Consider the following 21,064-nt stretch of genomic DNA (forward strand, 5'->3'; position numbering starts at 1 on the left):
TGTCTTCTTTCTGATTTAGTTAACAATTATATTCTAAGCTTTTAATTTAATCACTCATTTGGTTATATTCTTTTCCTCTAATTCATATCAAATTACAACCTAAATCATTGCAACAATGCAGTAGATCTAAATCATTGCGACAATTTAATAGATCTAAAATATAATTGGTTTTGATTTCCTAAACTCATACCGAATTCTTTTCATTTAATCTCTGATTCAAAACTAAATAATTGTAACTAAATTAATATTATTTAATAAAATAAAAGGAAGATTTAACTTACTGACCTCTTCAAATGACATATCTCCTCCACCGGAGCTAGTCTGCTTAAACCTTTTGTTTTCTTTTTCTATTTGTTTTTGTAGAAAGGAAGAATTCTGGGTAAATCTGCAGTTGTTTTTACAGAGAAGAGATTCGTGATTTGTTGCCGGATTTATTTTTAGGGAAGGAGTGGTGAGAGATTGAAGGAAGGAGGAGGGATGGTTAGGGGATGTTTTTCTTCTTTTAATTTTTATTTATTTATTTATTATTTTATTATTTTAACTATTTTTTTTATAATTATTTTTATTTGTTTTTTCATTTATTTATTTTTGGGCTATTACAATTTGGTTCCTAGATACCGGAGCCAACAATCACATGACTGGTTGTCGAAGTTGGTTCCGGAATTGAATGAGTCAGTGACCGGCACGGTGAAGTTCGGAGATGGATCACTTGTAGAGATAAATGGACGTGGAGATGTGATGCTGCAATGTGAAAATGGAGATCACTATATTCTTTCCGTGTATATTTCATTCCTAAACTTAAAAGTAACATTATAAGTTTAGGACAATTGGATGAACAGGGTTGTAAAGTTGAGATCGAACATGGTTTACTTGTCATTTTCACAAAGGCAAATGAGTTCTTGGCAAAAGTGAAGCGGTCAAGAAATAGGCTATATACAATTAGCCTAAAAACAACGAAACCAACATGTCTACTTGGTAAGTTGTCTGAAGATTCTTGGTTGTGGCATGCTACATATGGGCATTTGAATTTTGAGGCTTTAAGAAACCTGTCTACGAAACTGATGGTGAAAGGAATTCCACATGTTGAAAGGATCAAACAAGTTTGTGATAGTTGTGTAATCACTAAACAACGAAGAACACCATTCCCACAACAAGCAAATTGTCGAGCCGTTAGTGTTCTACAATTGGTGCATGGCGATTTGTGTGGTCTAATTACTCCAAAAACTTATGGAGGTAATAAATTCTTTTTGCTGTTGGTAGATGATTTTAGTAGATATATGTGGATTGAATTGCTAAAAAATAAATCTGATGCATTCTTGGGATTTAAACGTGTAAAAAATAAAATTGAAACTGAATCCGGAAAGAAATTGCAAGCGCTTAGAACTGATAGAGGTGTTGAATTTACAAGTATTGAGTTCAAAGAATATTGTGAGAGCAGTAGGATTAAAAGATATTTAACAGCACCCTATTCTCTGCAACAAAATGGTGTGGTTGAACGACGAAACCAAACTGTTATTGCAATGGTGCGAAGCATGTTGAAGTGCAAAAATTTTCCGATGTATTTCTGGGCAGAAGCGGTGAAGACAACTGTCTACATTCTTAATAGATCCCCAACGAAGAGTGTAATTGAAGCAACTCCTTATGAGAAATGGAGAGGAAGAAAGCCTAATGTAGAGCATTTTAGAGTGTTTGGAAGCCTGGTGTATGCAAGAAATACAACACCAAATTTAACCAAATTACAAAACCGAAGTGTGCCAATGATTTTCGTGGGATATGAAGCAGATTCAAAAGCTTATCGTTTGCATGATCCTAAAGCGAAAAGACTTCATATCTGCCAATACGTCAAGTTTCTAGAAGAAGAAGAATATAAATGGGATGTGCAACAATTGGAAGAAAATAAGAAGGAAGGTGGTAAATTCGCAGTTCCTTATGATCCACAGGTCTATGTGAATGACGAGACATTTTAGAAGAGCGGGGAGAATCATCAGGGACTCTATTGGGAGACGATTCATCACCAGCAAATGATTTATCACCAAGAGAAAATTCATCACCAAGAGACGATTCATACATCTCATCAAGTCCAAGAAAATTTTGATCGTTAAGAGAAATTTACTTTGATTCTATTGAGTTGGATGAAGAAGCTGGGATGTGTTTTCTTTCACTTGAGGAGCCAAATTCATATATGGAAGCAAGAGATAATGAGAAATTGCAGCAAGTAATGCTAGAAGAGTTGTCTGTTATTGAAAAAAATGGCACGTGGGAGTTCGCAAAACTACCAAATGGACATCGAGCAATCGGGTTCAGATGGGTATATAAGTTGAAGAGAAATCTGGATAGGGAGATCGTGAGATATAAAGCCCGGTTATTCGCAAAGGGTTTTGTCCAAAAATATGGAGTGGACTTTGATGAGGTATTTGCACCTGTTGCAAGGCTTGAAACAGTGCGAGTTTTGATTACTATAGCAGCACAGGAGAGTTGGGAGATTCATCATATGGATGTCAAGTCAGCATTTCTTAATGGTGAGTTGAAGGAAGAGGTTTATGTAGAACTACCAGAAGGATTGGATGTGGAAGGTCGAGAAGGGAATGTTTTACGACTCAGGAAAGCATTGTATGGCTTATGTCAAACACCTCGTGCCTAGAATGCAAAACTGGATAATTGCTTAAAGTCTCTTGGATTTCAAAAGTGTCCTTTAGAGCATGTTGTGTATACATGTTGGAAAGAAAATAAAATTCAGATAGTTGGAGTTTATGTTGATGATTTAATTATTGTCGGGTTAAGCAAGGATGATATTTTAAGCTTCAAGCAATAAATGAAGAAGTTGTTTGAAATGAGTGACTTAGGATTGCTGTCTTATTATTTAGGAATAGAAGTTAAAAAAGATGTTGATGGAATCAGGTTAACTCAGTCGAGTTATGCGACAAAGCTTTTGGCAAAACTTGGAATGATGGATTGTAATCCGTGTCATGTTCCTATGGAACCGAAAACAAAACTAAGCAAAGTGAGTAATTGTACATCTGTTGATTCCACTCTTTATAAGAGTATTATCGGAAGTCTTCGTTATTTAGTGAACACACGACCTAACTTATCATATTCCGTTGGAGTTATGAGTCGTTATATGGAAGCTCTGACTATGGTTCATATGGTAGCTGTGAAGTAGATACTCAGGTACGTGAAAGGAACTATTGATATTGGATGTCATTATGTGAAGGCAAAGCAAGTAGAAAATCGCTTAATCGGATATAGTGATAGTGATCTTGCTGGAGATATAGATGATCGAAAGAGCACTACGGGGACATTGTTTTTCTTATATGGCAATCTAATTACATGGACTTCAAAGAAACAAAAAATGGTGGCACTTTCGTCCTGTGAAGCGGAGTATATTGCGGCGACATCATCTACTTGTCAAGGAATATGGTTAGGACGTTTACTGAAGGAATTGCATGGGAAGGAAGTAAATCCAGTTCGTTTAAATATCGATAACAAGTCTTCTATAACATTAGCGAAAAATCCAGTTCATCATGATCGCAGCAAACATATAGACATGAGGTTCCATTTCATTCGTGAATGTGTGCAAAAAGGAGAGATTGAGGTGGATCATGTAAAAACTGAGGATCAACTGGCTGATATACTTACGAAGCCATTAGGACGACAAAAATTTGTAGAGCTTCGAGAAAGAATTGGTTTGAAGAATGTAAGAATGTGAAGAACGAAATACAAGATTAAGGAGATGATTTGTTAGTTTGTTTAATCTTGTATTACAGTTTTAGTATTTGTGGCTAATAGTAAGAGAAGTTATTAGCCGTTGTTGTTAGGAAGTTATGGTAAGTTATTAGTAGTTATTTAGTTTTTTTTTTTTTTTAGTTTTTTTTCGTAAGAAGTTCAAGAAACAAAAAAGGAAGTTGGTTTTGTTTATTAGTATTGTCTCTTTCTTGTACGTGTGTTTCTGTCATAATCAATGTTCTTACTATCTTTTTTCCATGTAGAAGTAGAATTGGGAAAAGTTCTAGAAGAATACCGTTGAGACCTTCGTTGGATTTGCCTCTCGATCTTAATTGCAATGTGCAACAACTCCTCAATATTAGAATAAGGCTTAAATTAGTCTTGTCTGCAATCTCTGTGTTTAACCCATTAAGAAACTGCGCCATGAGAGCCTCCATGTCCTCATCGAGATCAAGTCGATCCATCAATGTATCCATCTCCTTGTAATAATCTTCCACAGATTTGCGTCCTTGTTTCAATGCTTGAAGCTTTTGCGCCATGTCACGTTGAAAATATTGTGGAGCAAAACGCTTCCTCATGGACTCTTTGAACTCGTACCATGAATCAATTGGTGCTTCAAGGTTTCTTCTCCTACTTGACATCAATTTATCCCACCAAATTTGAGCATATTGTTTGAATTGAGCAATGCATAACAGTACCTTCTTTTCATCATTAAAATTATGACAGTTGAACACCGACTCCACCGTTTTCTCCAAATCAAGGTACTCTTCTAGATCGGTTTTGCCATAAAACTTGGGAAGTTTTAATTTGATGCTCCCCACGTTACGATCAATTCTATCATCATAAGGAACTCGTTGTAAATTATGATACCTTCTTCCATAGTCTCTCCCTCGCATCAAGTCATGACCAATCGCATGTAGATTATCCTCGTGGTGATCAGAATTGTCGCCCTCATATGTATCGGTTGAGGGCATAGGAATCCTCTGTCGAGCTTGATTTTGAATCTCCAATCTTCCTATTCGATCAGTCAACTCTTCTATTCCTCGAATTAGTCTTTCCATGGTTTGTTGTTGTGTTTCTCTCAATCGTGCATTAGTAATGTCAGTATTGTCGTCAGGATTTTCCATGCTACAAAAGAAAGGTAAAAGAAAAAAGGACCTCACAAGCGCTCCCTCACGTGTATTCACTCGTAAATGTAGTTCACTCGTGTTTAGCACTCAACACTCGAATCAATGTGTCACTCCCTTGCAAACTCACCCTCACAATTGAGCACACATAAATCACACTCCAAAAAACAAATTGGGATGTGAGACAAGCTATGTTATAAAGATAAGTGCAATTCAAAGTGAATAGACAGCACACTCAACACATAAACAAGGGTATTAAAGGAGCAATCCGAATAACGACAAAGAAACGAATTAAAAAAAGAAAATGATTAAGGACTAATTTAGACGTAGCAACATATGAGAGTCACATATAATAATCAAGAGGAAAAAAGAAAGACATTTAACATCAATAAGCTTTCTTTCATTCAATGGTTTTTTTTTCCTTCTAATTGGCAAAATCTAATCAATTTACCAACAAGAAAATTGATTTAGAAGATCTTAAAGAAGAACAAAGTGTTGATAAGATCCAGATCTAACACTTTAAAGAACATAAGAAATATATATATATATATATATATATATATTTTGTTATATATTTTTGTGATAGAATATGAACATTCTACACAAACTGAGAAAAAAAAAATTAGAAGAGAATTAAAAGAGATAAGCGCAATGAAACATATATCCGATCTTGAGCCTAAAGCTCTGATACCAAATGATACAGAAATCAACCCAAGGGAAAGTATGGAACGGATTACCTTGATGATCAAGATCAAGAGTAAAGAAAACTCATTTCTAAACTCATGATTTAGATCACTCCACAATAGGTTTGATCAATACCACTTGAATGACTCTAGCATGCAAGTTCTAAACACAAGAATTTGCAAAGAAAGTTTAGCTCTCAACAAAGCTAAAATAGAAATTCTATTCTTAATTTCAAAATCTGATGTCTAATAAAAGAAAAGAAGGCTTTATATAGCCTTTACAACCTTAACCTATGTGATACATAACTCCCAAATTAAATGAGCTAGTAAGTGAGAAATACCCATAACCTCCCTATTAGAATGGCTAGTTAATGGTGGAATATAGTAACCTATGTGGGTTACAATATAACCTTAACTCCTATATTTAAAACTAGCTTAAATATGACAAACAAATAGTTAAATTATAATTAAATAATGCAATTAATAAAATGTGCTTATTAGTCATCCTTGGACTATTTTCATAAATTCAGCGGATTTCATTAAATGCAACTTAAAGTGCATTTAATTCATCTCTTTCTTGAAGCTCAACTTTGCATAACATATAAGGGAGGTCTCCAACGTCTTCTAGAATTTCTTTTGATGAGCTCACCATAGCTATAATATAACGGTATAAGGTTTGTTGTAGCTTCTTGGCTCTCGTCTTTGTAATTGGACCTTGAGGTATGAAAATTCCTTAGTCGTGGTTCATATCACAAGAGTTGAAGGAATGGTCTTGATTTAAGAAATATTTGTGTAATTAAGAGATATTTATGTAATCCCTTTAAATGAGGAACATATTCCCTAATATCTAGAGATTAATTCAAGAGATTTCTTTATATATATTATTATCTAGTGTCGAGGGATTTAGCTAGATTTAATTTGACCTAGTATCTAGGAAGATTGTTTTAGCCTTTCGTATTATAAAAGGAACATGTATCAGTCCGTGGAAGAGTTGAAGGGTCACCACTACTGAGGATCTCCCCCTTAATCTTAGATAGGTCGTCTGAGGGTTCACCGTGATTCATTGTTGTGCTTACACACTAGGCTACCCTTCTCTGAAAGCTCCGCGGGACCACCTACCACTTACCTTCGGCCGGAAGGGTTTATTGTTGAGATATGATTCAAAGTAGTTGAGATATGATTCAAAGTGTTCAAAACCGAGATATGATTTAAAGTAATTTAGATATGATTCAAAGTAATCAAAATACTAAGTTTTTATGAGATTGTGTTAAGAATGAGAAATGGAAATTGAATTGGGAAGGTGTGTATTCTCATTGATATTGATATCCTTTAAATATGATACAAGCTAGCAACTAATACGTACAAATGAGGAAAATATAAAATAATTAAATACTATGAACAAAATAAAATATACTATAAATCAAATCATAAAGGAAAGAATATTAAGATATAATATCTAAGATATATTCCATAAATAATATATCTCAACACTCCCCCTCAAGTTGAAGAGTGTATGTCAATCACATCCAACTTGTCTTTACGAGTGTAGTCAATAACACCCAAGTTGTCTTTGAGAAGAGAGTGTAGGTAAATAACACTTTTGTCTTCGCAGTAGTGAAAATATCCGTAAAAAATAGACCGCCTTTGATTGGTTTACATTTTTAGACTTTCAAGAAATTATTAAATTTACAAGAAAGATGCAAAACCAAAAAAATAGACCGCCTTTGATTGGTTTGCATTTTTAGACTTTCAAGAAATTATTGAATTTCCAAGAAAGATGCAAAACTCGTAAATAGACTGCAATGATTGACTTGAGAATTAGTAACTTGTCCCATTTAATTTGATTTTGAACAAGTGACTATCCTCCCTGATCACTTCTTGGTCAATGCATAAATGATTTAGAAATAGACCGCAATGATTGACTCGAGGATTAGTAATTTGTCCCATTCAATTTGATTTGGAACAAGTGAATATCCTCCCTGATTACTTCTTGGTCCATGCATAAATGATTTAGAAATAGACTGCAATGATTGACTCGAGGATTAGTAACTTGTTCAATTTAATTTGATTTGGAACAAGTGAATATCCTCTCTGATCACTTCTTGGTCCATGCATAAATGATTTAGTGGATAATAACACCAAGATTGGTGCTTTGGATCACTTGAGAGGTTGTGAAAGAAAATACGAACATCTTGAATTTGTCACCTTTGAGCTTGGTGAGAAATTTGAAGATGCTTATAACGTATTCTTGATATTGGATGATCAACGATTGTAAAGGCTTCACTGATTGGTTAGGGTTTGGCTTTAGGTTTAATACTCCCTTTGGACTCTGAGTCCAAGGGGTATTAAGAATACCAAGATCGGTGCTCTGATGCCATGTTCAGAATGAGAAATGGAAATTGAATTGGGAAGGTGTGAATTTTAAATAGAGCAAAGTTTGAATTTTATACTCTGGGTCGATTAAAAACTAAAAAGATAAAAATAAATAAAAATCAAATTGAGAAGAAATGCAAAGGAAACATATATCCAATCTTGAGCCTGGAGCTCTGATACCAAATGATAAGATAACGAATCACTACAAGGGGAATAAGATTCAGATTACCTTGTTGATCGAATATTGCAAAGCAAGAACATTGTTTGAGATTCGAATCACTCCACAAGCAAGATTGATCATGTCGAGCTTGAATGATTCTACATGCAACCTAAACTACATAGAATTGCAAATAAACTTTGCAATTGGCTAAAGAAGAGCACAAATGCTTTTTTTACTATATTTTTCAAGTCTACCTACAAATACAACATACATGGCTTTATATAGCCTAAAAAATGAAACTATTAAAGGCATTCCAAGAGTTGTAACATTCATACTTAATGGCCATAATTAACTATTACGTAATGGTAACATGTAAATAAAAAGTCATACAATACATTAATGAAATACAATAACTCTAAATTATAATCCACCCAAAATTTATAACATGAAATTTCATTCTTCATCAATGTGGCATAAATTGAAATATCGTTCGGTAATTTCAACATATTTTCTTCACATTTTCATTGAAGTATATTGTATGATTGATGTCTCTTGGTTCATATCATTCTCCACTTCTTCAAGAGGATTCGTCCTTAAATCTAATTGTGAAACTTTGCTGCAAAAAATAAATTATGAAAATACGAAGGACCTCACAACACACTCTCATGAGTATACACAAGGAATTTTAGGCCACTCTTTTTACACTCATTTACACAAATGAAAGCATTCTCACCTCTCAAAATTTTAAATAGAGAAAAATTCGAATTTTGAACTCTGGGTCGATTAAAAACTAAAAAGATAAAAATAAATAAAAATCAAATTGAGAAGAAACGCATAGGAAACATATATCAGATCTTGAGCCTGAAGCTCTGATACCAAATGATAAGATAAGGAATCATTGATATTGATATCCTTTAAATAGAATACAAGCTAGCAACTAATACATACAAATGAGGAAAATATAAAATAATTAAAAACTGTGAATAAAATAAAATATACTATAAATCAAATCATAAAGTAAAGAATATTAAGATATAATATCTAAGATATATTCCATAAATAATATATCTCAACAGATTGTTAGTAGATTTGAATTTATTTAGATTTCTATAAGTTACTATTTCTGGTTAGTGTATAAGCCTATAAATATTATAATTGTGTAACTTTTTAAGTATTGAGTCAGCAAACAATAATAAAATAACAAAGCACAACAGCTTTCATCTATTTTATCTTTTGCTATCTCTTTCAATCTCCCTTCCTCCAACAAATTTGGTATCAGAGCCAAGTTAATGTCAACACAAGGGTGAGTGATTATTTTCTTTACAAAACAAAAATGGCGGTAGCTGGTTTTTCTTCCTACACCGTTGTTACCAATCTTTAATGGTGAGAAATATGAGTGGTGGAGCATCAAGATGAAGACTTTGCTCAAATCACAGGAGCTATGGGACTTGGTCGAGCACGGGTTTATTGATGTATTAGAACCCATAATAGAAGAAAATGAGAGACTAAGAGAAACCAAGAAAAACGATGCCAAGGCTCTATTCATTATTCAGCAAGCAGTTTATGAGACTATTTTTTCACGAATTGCAGCAGCAACCACATTAAAGCAAGCATGTCAATTCTACAAAAGGAGTTTCTAGGAGATTCAAAGGTCTTAACAGTGAAATTGCAATCTCTAAGACGTGATTTTGAAACTCTGCTCATGACGAATGGCGAACCAATTGTCAATTTTTGTCAAGAATAATGGAAATAGTCAATCAGATGCGTACCTATGGAGAGAAACAATTGTTGCAAAGGTGTTGAGAAGCTTAACTCCAAAGTTTGACCATGTGGTGGCTTCCATAGAAGAAGCTAAGGATCTATCAATACTCTCTGTTGATGAACTGATGGGCACGCTTCAGGCTCATGAGGCAAGAATCAATAGATCATCAGAAAGGAATGAGGAAAAGACACTACAAGTGAAGGAGACAGCCAACAACAAAGGCAATGAAAGACAATTCAATATTCATTTAGTAGGTAGAAGTCGTGGAAGAGGAGGATTTCGAAGCTTCCATGGTGGTCGCGGTAACAGGGGTAGATGGAGAAATGATGGACAAAGACAATTCAATGAACAAAGGAATGTCATACAATGTTACCATTGCAAGATGTATGGGCACACAAAAGCTAATTGTTGGTATAAAGATCAACGAATGAATTTTGCAGTAGAGAATGAAGAAGAAGAAGAAAACCTTTTTATGGCGTGTATGGATACTAATTCAAAAAAAAGTGACTTGGGGTTTGTTGATAGCGGATGCTCGAATCATATGACAGGCACCAAATCCTTATTCAAAGAACTTGATGAGATGCAAAAAATTAAGGTGCAACATGGAAATACAAAAGAGATGCAAGTTGAGGGAAAAGGTACAGTAAAAGTCGAAACCAGTCATGGTAAGATAAAACAATTAGATAATGTTCAATTTGTACCTAATTTAGGGTACAATTTATTGAGTGTTGGACAATTGATGACTAGAGGACATTTCGTTCTATTTGATGACAACACATGTGTCATTACACATAAGAAATCAGGCCATAAAGTTCAAATTTCCATGACTTCAAATAAGATGTTTACATTAGATATTCCTAACATGGAGGATTTTTCCCTTACTGCTAGCAAAAAAGATGACTCAACATTATGGCATCTCAGATATGGACATCTTCATATGAAGGGCCTGAATACTCAAGGATAAAGGTATAGTTTTTGGATTACCAAGAATTGATTCAACTAATTTATGTAAAGGATGCATTTATAGGAAGTTCTTTCGTGTTGGAAAAGTTAAAAGAGATTCACATTGTCTAGAACTAATTCATGCTGATTTATGTGGGTCAATGAAAATGAAGTTAATGCAAACTAATTCAGGTGGAGTAAATACTTTTTACTGTTCATTGATGACTATAGTCGCATGAGCTGGGTTTACTTCCTACAACCGAAGTTAGAAACTTTAAAGAAGTTTCAAATTTTAAAAGTTATGGTGGAGAACAAAAGTGGCTGTCACATTAAAGTTCTTCGCACAGACAGAGGTGACGAGTTCATATCTAAAGATTTCAATCTGTTTTGTGAAGAAGAAGGCAACTCCCTACACTCTAGAACAAAATAGAATTGCTAAACGAAAAAACCGAACTATTGTGGAGATGGCAAGAAGTATGTTACAAGCAAGGAGACTTCCAAACTAATTTTGGGCAGAAGCTGTAGCAATATCTGTTTATCTATTAAATCTCTCACCAACAAAGGCTGTTATGAATCGAACTTCTTATGAAGTATGGCATGGAAGGAAACCATCTGTAAGTCATTTACGAATCTTTGGTTGTGTTGCTTATGCTTTGAAACTTCCTCAAACTCGTCAAAAGCTTGATGAAAAATCTGAAAAAATGCATTTTCATTGGCTATTGTACTCAATCAAAGAAATATAAATTATACAACCTCCTTAGTGAAAAGCTTTTAGTTAGAAGGGGTGTAATATTTAATGAAAACGTGAGTTGGGATTGGAATAAAGAACAGGAGCAGCAAAAGATTACAGTTGAAGTTTCTCCAAATGAAGAAGCAAGAGTCAACTCTAGTGCATCTCCTAGTGCCTCCCCACTACAACACAAAATGTGACAAATTCATCCTCTTCAGCATCACTAAATAGCAATTCTTCTCTTGAAGAACTTTCGGATGAGACACCTCCAAGGAAGTATAAATCTCTAGTTGACATATATGCATCATGTCAATTTGCTCTTATTATTTCAGACCCTATGAATTATGAAGAAGCAACTGAAAAAGAAGAGTGGAAGAAAGTCATGGTAGTAGAGATGCAGTCCATTGAGAAAAATGAAACATGGGATATGGTTGACGTACCAAACAAAAAGTTTTATGGAGATGTACAAGAAGAGGTCTATGTAATACAACCAGAGGGATTCATAAAGGAAGACAAAGAAACAAAGGTATACAACCTGAGACAGACATTGTACGGGTTAAAACAGACATACTTACAAAGGCTTTGTCAAAAGAAAAGCTTTGTATTTGGCATCTGCAACTTTGAATCAAGGGAGAGTGTTGAGATATGATTCAAAGTAATCAAAGTACCAAGATTTTAGGAGTTTGTTCGTAGATTTGAATTTATTTAGATTTCCATAATTTACTATTTCTGGTTAGTGTATAAGCCTATAAATATTGGAATTGTGTAACTTTTGAAGTATTGAGTCAACAAACAATAATAAAGCACGGCAACTTTCATCTATTTTACCTTTTTCTATCTCTTTCAATATCCCTTCCTCTAACATTTATTGCACAAAAACGCTGGGATGCAGGCCCCCGAAGAGGGAAGCCCAACGAATCTTAGATGCAAAGCCCCGCACCTCATTAAGATTATATTGGCATAATCTCCAAAAAAAAAAAAAAAAAAACAGACCCCATTGAGGACGAGAGTGAGGTACAACAAGGCCATTTCTGTCCATCGCCCTTCTCACAGAGCCATACGTGGACGTTACCGCTCATACAGCTCCCAGCTAGCAAGCAGTTAGTCTTCCTCTACAAAGAATGGAAGTGTAAATGAATCGACATCAAATAGAGGAATTCACTTTTTCTTTTCAGCAAGTGACATGTCAGATTCGGGGCATCCCTTTCAAAAAACTTTATGGATCCCCCTTCCCATTAGCACCTTGTGATCTTCTCAAAGATCAGTACGAGCCATCTCCCTATCGGTAAAGTAGCTTCGTCCCTCTCCCTATTAATCGATAATCTTTTCTTTCCTCTCATCATTGTTTTTGTAGATTTAGAAAATTCCATGGTGGATCAGGAAGAGAATGAATTCGAGAATCCAGGACATACTCATCCTGGAGCTTGTACTCTCCTCTAGGGAAGAGTTTATATATAGATCTCGAGAGGTGAGGAGAGGGAGGAAGTAGCTCGACTCGAAGAGGAGAGGGTAGCCCCCCGCTTGACCGATTTCTCGGAATCAGAGGAAGATCTCTCATCTGATGACCCTGAACAAGAAGAATCTACTCTTGATGTGAGATCCGTAGGAAAAGAAAGAAGAAGAATTGGATGCCCCAGAGTTGCAACCCCCGGATAAGCCTTAAAAAAACACACACACCTCTTTTTAACTAAAGCCGGACACAAACAAAAGAAAGAAGAAAAGGGCCATGATGATTATCCTATCTTCGTTTTCGCCCCGATCATACGATCCTAGCTCGCAGAGCTACATACCAGATAAAGAAAAAGAATCTCTATATTACTTTGATCAGAGAATCCTTGGTTTGACCGATGGACTACGTGGGAAATATGAGATCTAGGCAAGCCGCTACATCTTTTCCCTTAGCCCTTGAACGATAGAAGAACTACTGAGATTCTCTTAGATAGCTGTCGCATCTATGGTCAATCAATAGGTCTACGGATCTATTCTTCTATACAAAAAATCGCCATCTCGTAGTACCACCACGACACTGATTCTCGTTCTTTTTTAGAGACCTCCATGCCGGGCGTGACTTCGACTTTGAGTATGATGAATGAGTGGAAAGATCTTTATAGAAGTTCTTTGTCCAATCCAATGAAAGATTTAGTATCTAAAAAATCATATATGTATATATATAAGGGTAGGACTGCGAGTTTTTTTAGAAAAGACTTGCTGCCCCCCTATCTGAATCCCGCGAGTGATTAAGCGCGAGATGAGCCATAACATAAGGGGCGAATCGACTACAACTCATCTATAAAGAACTCTTCTTTTCTCGGTCTATTTGCATCAAACTTTTACCGTACTAGTAAGAAGGTGTTCTCGAAGGAGACGAAACCCGTCTCAGATCCTATGTGCCGACTTAGTAGCGCGTAAACAGAACACGTAGCCTAAGCAGAACTCAATATTCAACCAACCTATGATCGATCCATTTATTCTTTCCACTTACTATCAATCAACCATGTCTTAGGTTCTCGTTGTGGGAGATCTTGGAACGTGCCCTGTGAATGCGCATACAAATAGGGTCACTATTCGCCTACTACTAAGTTAAGTAAAGGCGGAGAGTGGATTCTAGATTATATCAGTCGGGTAGGTTGGACTAGGGTTCTGGAAAAAATCTCAACGAATTCTTCTTTGCAAGAGAAATCCTTGGGTGGTTTAGTGATGTCTCTAGCAGCCTTGCTGGGAACTTCAGATCGAATAATTAGTTTACAAGACACTCTTAGGGGTCTTGTTTTCTTGGATTCCTACTTTTGATTTTGATAAAAGGCTTTGACCTACTCCCTTAGCAAAGATGCACACTTTACACAGGTAGTGAGGTCATGTATACTCATGGGATGCCTGTTTTTTTGAAGTAATGCTTTATCCACTCCAATTCCATTGCGCATACAAATCAATCGATGATCTAATTCGTTGTTCAGTAAACTAATATACTTCTCGCATGCAGTAGCGGAGTCTTGCCCATTTATGGAATATAGAGGGGCTATGTGTTGGGTTTTATGTCCTAAAACTCACAGTTTGTAAACAAAAACATATTCTATTTTCAATAAAGTTATTATTGTTATTTAGTAAAGTGAATGTTACGATCATTAATCTAAATCCAATAAACTAAGAAAACTCTGGCTATAGTATGATTACTTGAACTAAATGTAGAGACATACGAGTGGATCAAGTTCAAGGATATAGTCAAAATGATCTGTAGTACATGGATAAGGCTGAGTACCTTATTCTAAGGACACTATGGACGAGGCCACTTTTGTATACGATATAAACAATGTGATCACTAAATTGTACATGTGGAGACATGTGAGTGGGGTCGTCCTATGCAATGAGTATTGCGTAAGATCGGACCATGAGGAAAACCACTCTCGCTTTATAATGTCGTTTACTATTGAGACTGATTTTTTCATTCGATGACCTAGGTAACTCGATCTTAATCTTGAGCTAACTATGAACTCCTATTTATTCGGAATTATCCTTAGATTTAAATGGGTGAGAGTGGCCCAAGTTCGAATTTGAAGAAAAATACGAGTTCTTACCGAAAATCGTGTTTTCTTGAAACTCCGATTCGAACGGAAATCTCGACCGCCTTTACTCCAAAACTTACGAAGATCACACTCCTGAGGGTAAAAGTCCAAGAATCACTAAAAAACGTCACTAGCACACCAAAATCTCGATAAACATCTCGATCTAGACATTCGCGGATGAATCTTAAGTTCTTAGACGTTTTCGATGAAATAGGAAGGTGCGATTCGTGAAAGCACCTTGCCTCGGACTACTGAAGGTTTAGGTTGACGATTCTCAAATCTCCGGCGTCGATTTTTTTATCAAATCTTCTCCTCCAACCTCAAAACCCTAATCTCCTTTCTGAGATCTCCGGCGTCGATTTCCATCATTGTGCCTAAATTTTGGAAATCGTAAAAGGTCTCTTGGAATTATAGTAAATTTAATTATATTATTTCACAACTTAAATAAAAATAATTAATAATTAATGTCCAATTTTACCTTAAAATTTTGTTACTCAAAATTACTAAAAAGAAATCAAAGGAATATCGTAGAATATAGTTGCGCATATATTAATAAATGCTTTCCAAATTTTATGAATAAAACAAACTAAACCTCACATCAAAAGTAATAATAGTTATAATATAGCTCATTGTTTTCCTAAGCCCAAAAAATCTCAACCAATTTTTATGCGATCAGTGGGCTTAAACGACACCGTCATATTGTCAATGTCATACCCAACCAAAAAATTTGCCATCATACTGTTCCCGATTAGTGCGTCCTTGTCGTCAATGCCCATCGCGGTGAAGCAAAAGGACCCATCCGACATCTTATTGAAAGTCTGAACCATACTCATTCGCAGATCCACGCCGCCGTCGAAGTGCAGAGTCATCACCAAATCCCCCAAATTATCTTTGTAGCAAAGGGTATCATCGTCAACGAGCTTCGACGGGATATGCCGCCGAACTTCGGCAGCCAATCGTCCGTACAATTCTTTGGGGAGGAGAGTCGGCGACGTGCCGGTATCGAGAACCGCGTTCCCCTTGGCCGGAGGTCCCGACGTACTGTACGGAACAAGGGTTTTTCCGACGGAGATTCCCGTGAGAGTGAGAGAGTAAGATGTCTGGTCGGGTGTTCGAATGAGTTGGGCTGTGATGACTCTGAAGAGGAAACGAGACCAAGCCGGTAAGGTACGGACCTTTAAAGCTCAACTTGTAGCAAAGAGTTATACCCAAAGAGAGGGGGTGGACTATGAAGAAACCTTCTCTCCCGTTGCTTTGCTTAAATCGATTAGAATACTCTTGTCCATTGCCACATTTTATGATTATGAAATTTGGCAAATGGATGTCAAGACAACCTTTCTAAACGGAAATCTTGAGGAGAGTATCTATATGGCTAAACCAGAGGGGTTCACTGAACAGGCTCACGAGCAAAAGGTTTGCAAGCTTAAAAGATCCATTTATGGGTTGAAGCAAGCATCTTGATCTTGGAATATAAGGTTTTATACTGCGATCAAATCTTATGGCTTTAAACAGAATGTTGACGAACCTTGTGTTTACAAGAAGATAGTCAACTCTATAGTAGTTTTTCTAGTATTGCACGTTGACGATATCCTACTCATTAGGCATGATGTGAGTTTCTGACTGACATTAAGCATTGGCTAGCGACACCATTCCAAATGAAAGATTTGGGAGAGTCTAAGTTTGTTTTTGGAATCCAAATTGTCCGGAATTGCAATAACAAAACACTAGCATTGTCTTAGGCATCGTACATCGACAAAATGTTGGTTCGTTATAAGAAGCAAGACTCCAAGAAAGGATTATTACCTTTCTGGCATGGAGTTCATTTGTCGAAGGAACAAAGTCCTAAGACACCTCAAGAAGTTGAGGATATGAAACATATTCCCTATGTATCAGCAGTCGGTAGTTTGATGTATGCCAATGTTGTGTACCCAACCAGACATATGTTATGCTGCGGGAATTGTCAGCAGATATCAGTCCAATCCGAGACATGCTCGTTGGACTGCCGTTAAAAATATCCTCAAGTCAAGTATCTTAGGAGAACGAGGGACTATATGCTAATGTACGGCGCTAAGGATCTGATCCTTACAGGGTACACTGACTCAAATTTTTTACCGATATAGATTCAAGAAAATCGACATCGGGATCTATTTTCACTCTGAACGGAGGAGCAATAATATAAAGAAGCATAATAAAAGCAAGGTTGCATTGCTGATTCTGCCATGGAGGCTGAGTATGTTGCTGCTTGTGAAGCAGCGAAAGAATCAGGTATGGCTTAGGAAGTTCTTAACTAATTTGAAAGTGGTTCCAAATATGCATTTGCCTATCCTTCTTTATTGTGAAAACAGTGGAGCAGTTGCGAATTCTAAAGAACCAAGAAGCCATAAGCGAGGAAAACATATTGAGCGCAAATATCATCTCATAAGAGAGATTGCGCAACGAGGAGATGTGGTCGTGATCGTCACACAGATAGCTTTAGAGCACAACATTGCTGATCCATTTACAAAGCCCCTCACGGCTTGAGTGTTTGAAGGGCACCTAGTGAGTCTAGGGCTACGAGTTATGTAATCTAGGGCGAGTGGGAGAAAATGCATGGGTATGTGATGCCCTAGTTCATTGTATTTATGTCTTTCTCTCTACTCAACGTTGTAAAACCCCACTAGAGTTTTAGTCCAAGTGGAAGTTTGTTGGGTTTTATGTCATAAAACTCACTGTTTGTAAACAAAAACATATTCTGTTTTCAATAAAGTTATTATTGATGTTTATTCAGTAAAGATTGTTATTGAATAAAGTGAATTTTACGATCATTAATCTAAATCCAATAAACTAAGAACACTCTGGCTATAGTATGATTACTCGAACTATATGTAGAGACATAAGAGTGGATCAAGTTCAAGTATATAGTCAAAATGATCTGTAGTACAGGGACACGACTGAGTATCTTATTCTGGGGACACTATGGATGCGGCCCACTTTTGTATATGATATAAACAATGTGATCACTAAATTGTACATGTGGAGACATGTGAGTGGGGGCGTCCTATGCAATGAGTATTGCATAAGATCGGACCATGAAGAAAACCACTCTCGCTTTATAATGTCGTTTACTGTTGAGACTGATTTTTTCATTCGATGACCTAGGTAACTCGATCTTAATCCTGAGCTAACTATGAACTCCTATTTATTCGGAATTATCCTTAGATTTGCATGGGTGAGAGTGGCCCGAGTTCGCCGACTCAATAAGACTCCCATTTCAGGGGTAAGACTGGGTGAATAGCTGGGGACATAGGGTGTAAGATGATATTCACTCCTACCGGCTTTTAGGGATAGTAGATTGGTTGTTCCCTTGAGTACTGACTCTAGGTATTGATTAAGGGACCCCACCCTCTCATTGACCCGAGAGGGATTTGGTTTGGTGGTTGGACCACAAACCAATTGTTCATTAGAGAACTAGTGGGACTTAAGGAAGAAGAAGTAACTTTAGGGGTAAAACGGTAAATTGAGCCAGCTTTAGTTACGAACAACCTGTGAAGGATCGACTTACTAATCATTGTTATATCAAATGGATAGAAATATATCTATAGTGAGGGGAGGGCAACTGCTCGGCTATAGTGGAGTGTCCTAGTAGTTAACAAGGTTAATGAGTTTAGCTGGTTAATCTCGGATCGTTGGAGCCCATGATCTGTAGGTCCATTAGGTCCCCTGATAGCTCATATCGGACTAAATCTTAGAACAGTGTGACGAGTGAGTTCGAAGTGTTCGAATTCAAATTAGGGAATATATGGTAAATATATACGAACCGCATTTTGTTTTAACTATGAATTAAACAAAAAGAGAGAATTGGAGATATTTAAATAAGATTTAAATATTCTAACTATGAATAGGGATTCATAATCAATGTGTGCGGGAATTGAATGGGATTAGCATTTGATTTAATGTTAAATATTAATTAAATTGTTTAATTAATCATTTAATATTATTTTGATTTGAAATTAATTATTTAAATTAATTGTTGAATTAAAATAAAGAAAGTCAAAATGTTGACTTCGCTTAATGGAAAAATCCATGTTTGAGTTAGTGGAATATTGAGTGTTAATATTGTTGAGTTTTATGTCCTAAAACTCATAGTTTGTAAACAAAAACATATTCTATTTTCAATAAAGTTATTATTGTTTTTTATTCAGTAAAGATTGTTATTGAATAAAGTGAACTTTACGATCATTAATCTAAATCCAATAAACTAAGAACACTCTGGCTATAGTATGATTACTCGAACTATATGTAGAGACATAAGAGTGGATCAAGTTCAAGTATATAGTCAAAATGATCTATAGTATAAGGATAAGGCTGAGTACCTTATTCTGGGGACACTATGGATGCGGCCCACTTTTGTATATGATTATAAACAATGTGATCACTAAATTGTACATGTGGAGACATGTGAGTGGGGGCGTCCTATGCAATGAGTATTGCATAAGATCGGACCATGAAGAAAACCACTCTCACCTTATAATTTCGTTTACTGTTGAGACTAATTTTCTTTTCATTCGATGACCTAGGTAACTCGATCTTAATCCTGAGCTAACCATGAACTCTTGTTTATTCGGAATTATCCTTAGATTTGCATGGGTGAGAGTGGCTCGAGTTTGCCGACTCAAAAGGCCTCCCATTTCAGGGGGTATGACTGGGTGAATAGCTGGGGACGTGGGGTGCAAGATGGAATTCGCTCCTACCCACTTTTAGGGATAGAAGAGAGGTAGTTCCCTTAAGTACTGACTCGAGGTCTTGAACAAGGGGCCCCACCCTCTCATTCGCCTGAGAGGGATTCGGTTTACTGGTTGGACCACAAACCAATTGTTCATTAGAGGATCAGTGAGACAAAAGGAACAAGAAGTAACTTCAGGGGTAAAACAGTAAATTGACCCAGCTCTAGTTACGAACAACCAGTGAAGGATCGACTTAGTAATCATGGTTATATCAAATGAACAGAAATATATCTATAGTGAGGGGAGTGCAACTACTAGGCTATAGTGGAGTGTCCTAGTAGTTAACGAATGTTGGTTAACAAGGTTAATGAGTTTAACCGGTTAATCTTGGATCGTTGGAGTCCATGATCTATAGGTCCATTAGGTCCCTCTGCTAGCTCATATCGGACTAAACCATAGAGCCGTGTGACGAGTGAGTTCAAAGTGTTCGAATTCAAATTAGGGAATATGCGCTACATATATACGATATATTTAACCACATTTTTGTTTTATTTACAAATTAAACAAAAAGAGAGAATCTAAGATATTTAAATAAGATTTAAATATCTTAATCAAATATGTGTCGGGAATTTATTGGGATTGACATTTGAATTAATATTAAATATTAATTAAATAGTTTAATTAATCATTTAATATTACTTTAATTTGAAATTAATTGTTGAATTAAGAAAGTCAAAATGTTGACTTCATTTAATGGAAAAATCCATGTTAGTGGGATTTTGAGGTGTCAAAATTTGGTTTAACCAAACTTGCATGCTTGCCAAATAAATCCAACAAACTTTAGTGGAATTTTGAGTGTCAAAATTCGGTGAACTCAAACTTGCATGCTTGCCACATAATCCCAAACATTTGAGTGAAATTTTGAGTGTCAAAATTTGGTGATCTCAAATTTGCATGAACATGCAACCATAACTTTATAAATAGAGTGATCCTGGTACATGGAAGGTCTTCCTTGGTGAAAAACCTTGAGAAAAACCTCTCACAAACACTCTCTTCATATATACAAAATCCCTCCCAAGTTTAGTCACTCATCGGATTCCACAATCCTGTTCTAAGGTCGGAGGATAGTGGAGAAGACACTAGTGGTGGTTCGAAACCGGTTCGTGAGGAAAAAGGAATTTGAACTACAAAAGGTTAGTATTCAAACTCATTAAGTTTTAATACTTATGAACATGCTAGTTATTTACTATAATTGATGTACTTAGAGTGCCAAAGATCCAAATTGCTTCCGCACGTGTTAT

Source organism: Cucurbita moschata, unplaced genomic scaffold (genome assembly GCF_002738365.1).
Source record: "Cucurbita moschata cultivar Rifu unplaced genomic scaffold, Cmos_1.0 Cmo_Scf00054, whole genome shotgun sequence".
NCBI lineage: Eukaryota > Viridiplantae > Streptophyta > Magnoliopsida > Cucurbitales > Cucurbitaceae > Cucurbita > Cucurbita moschata.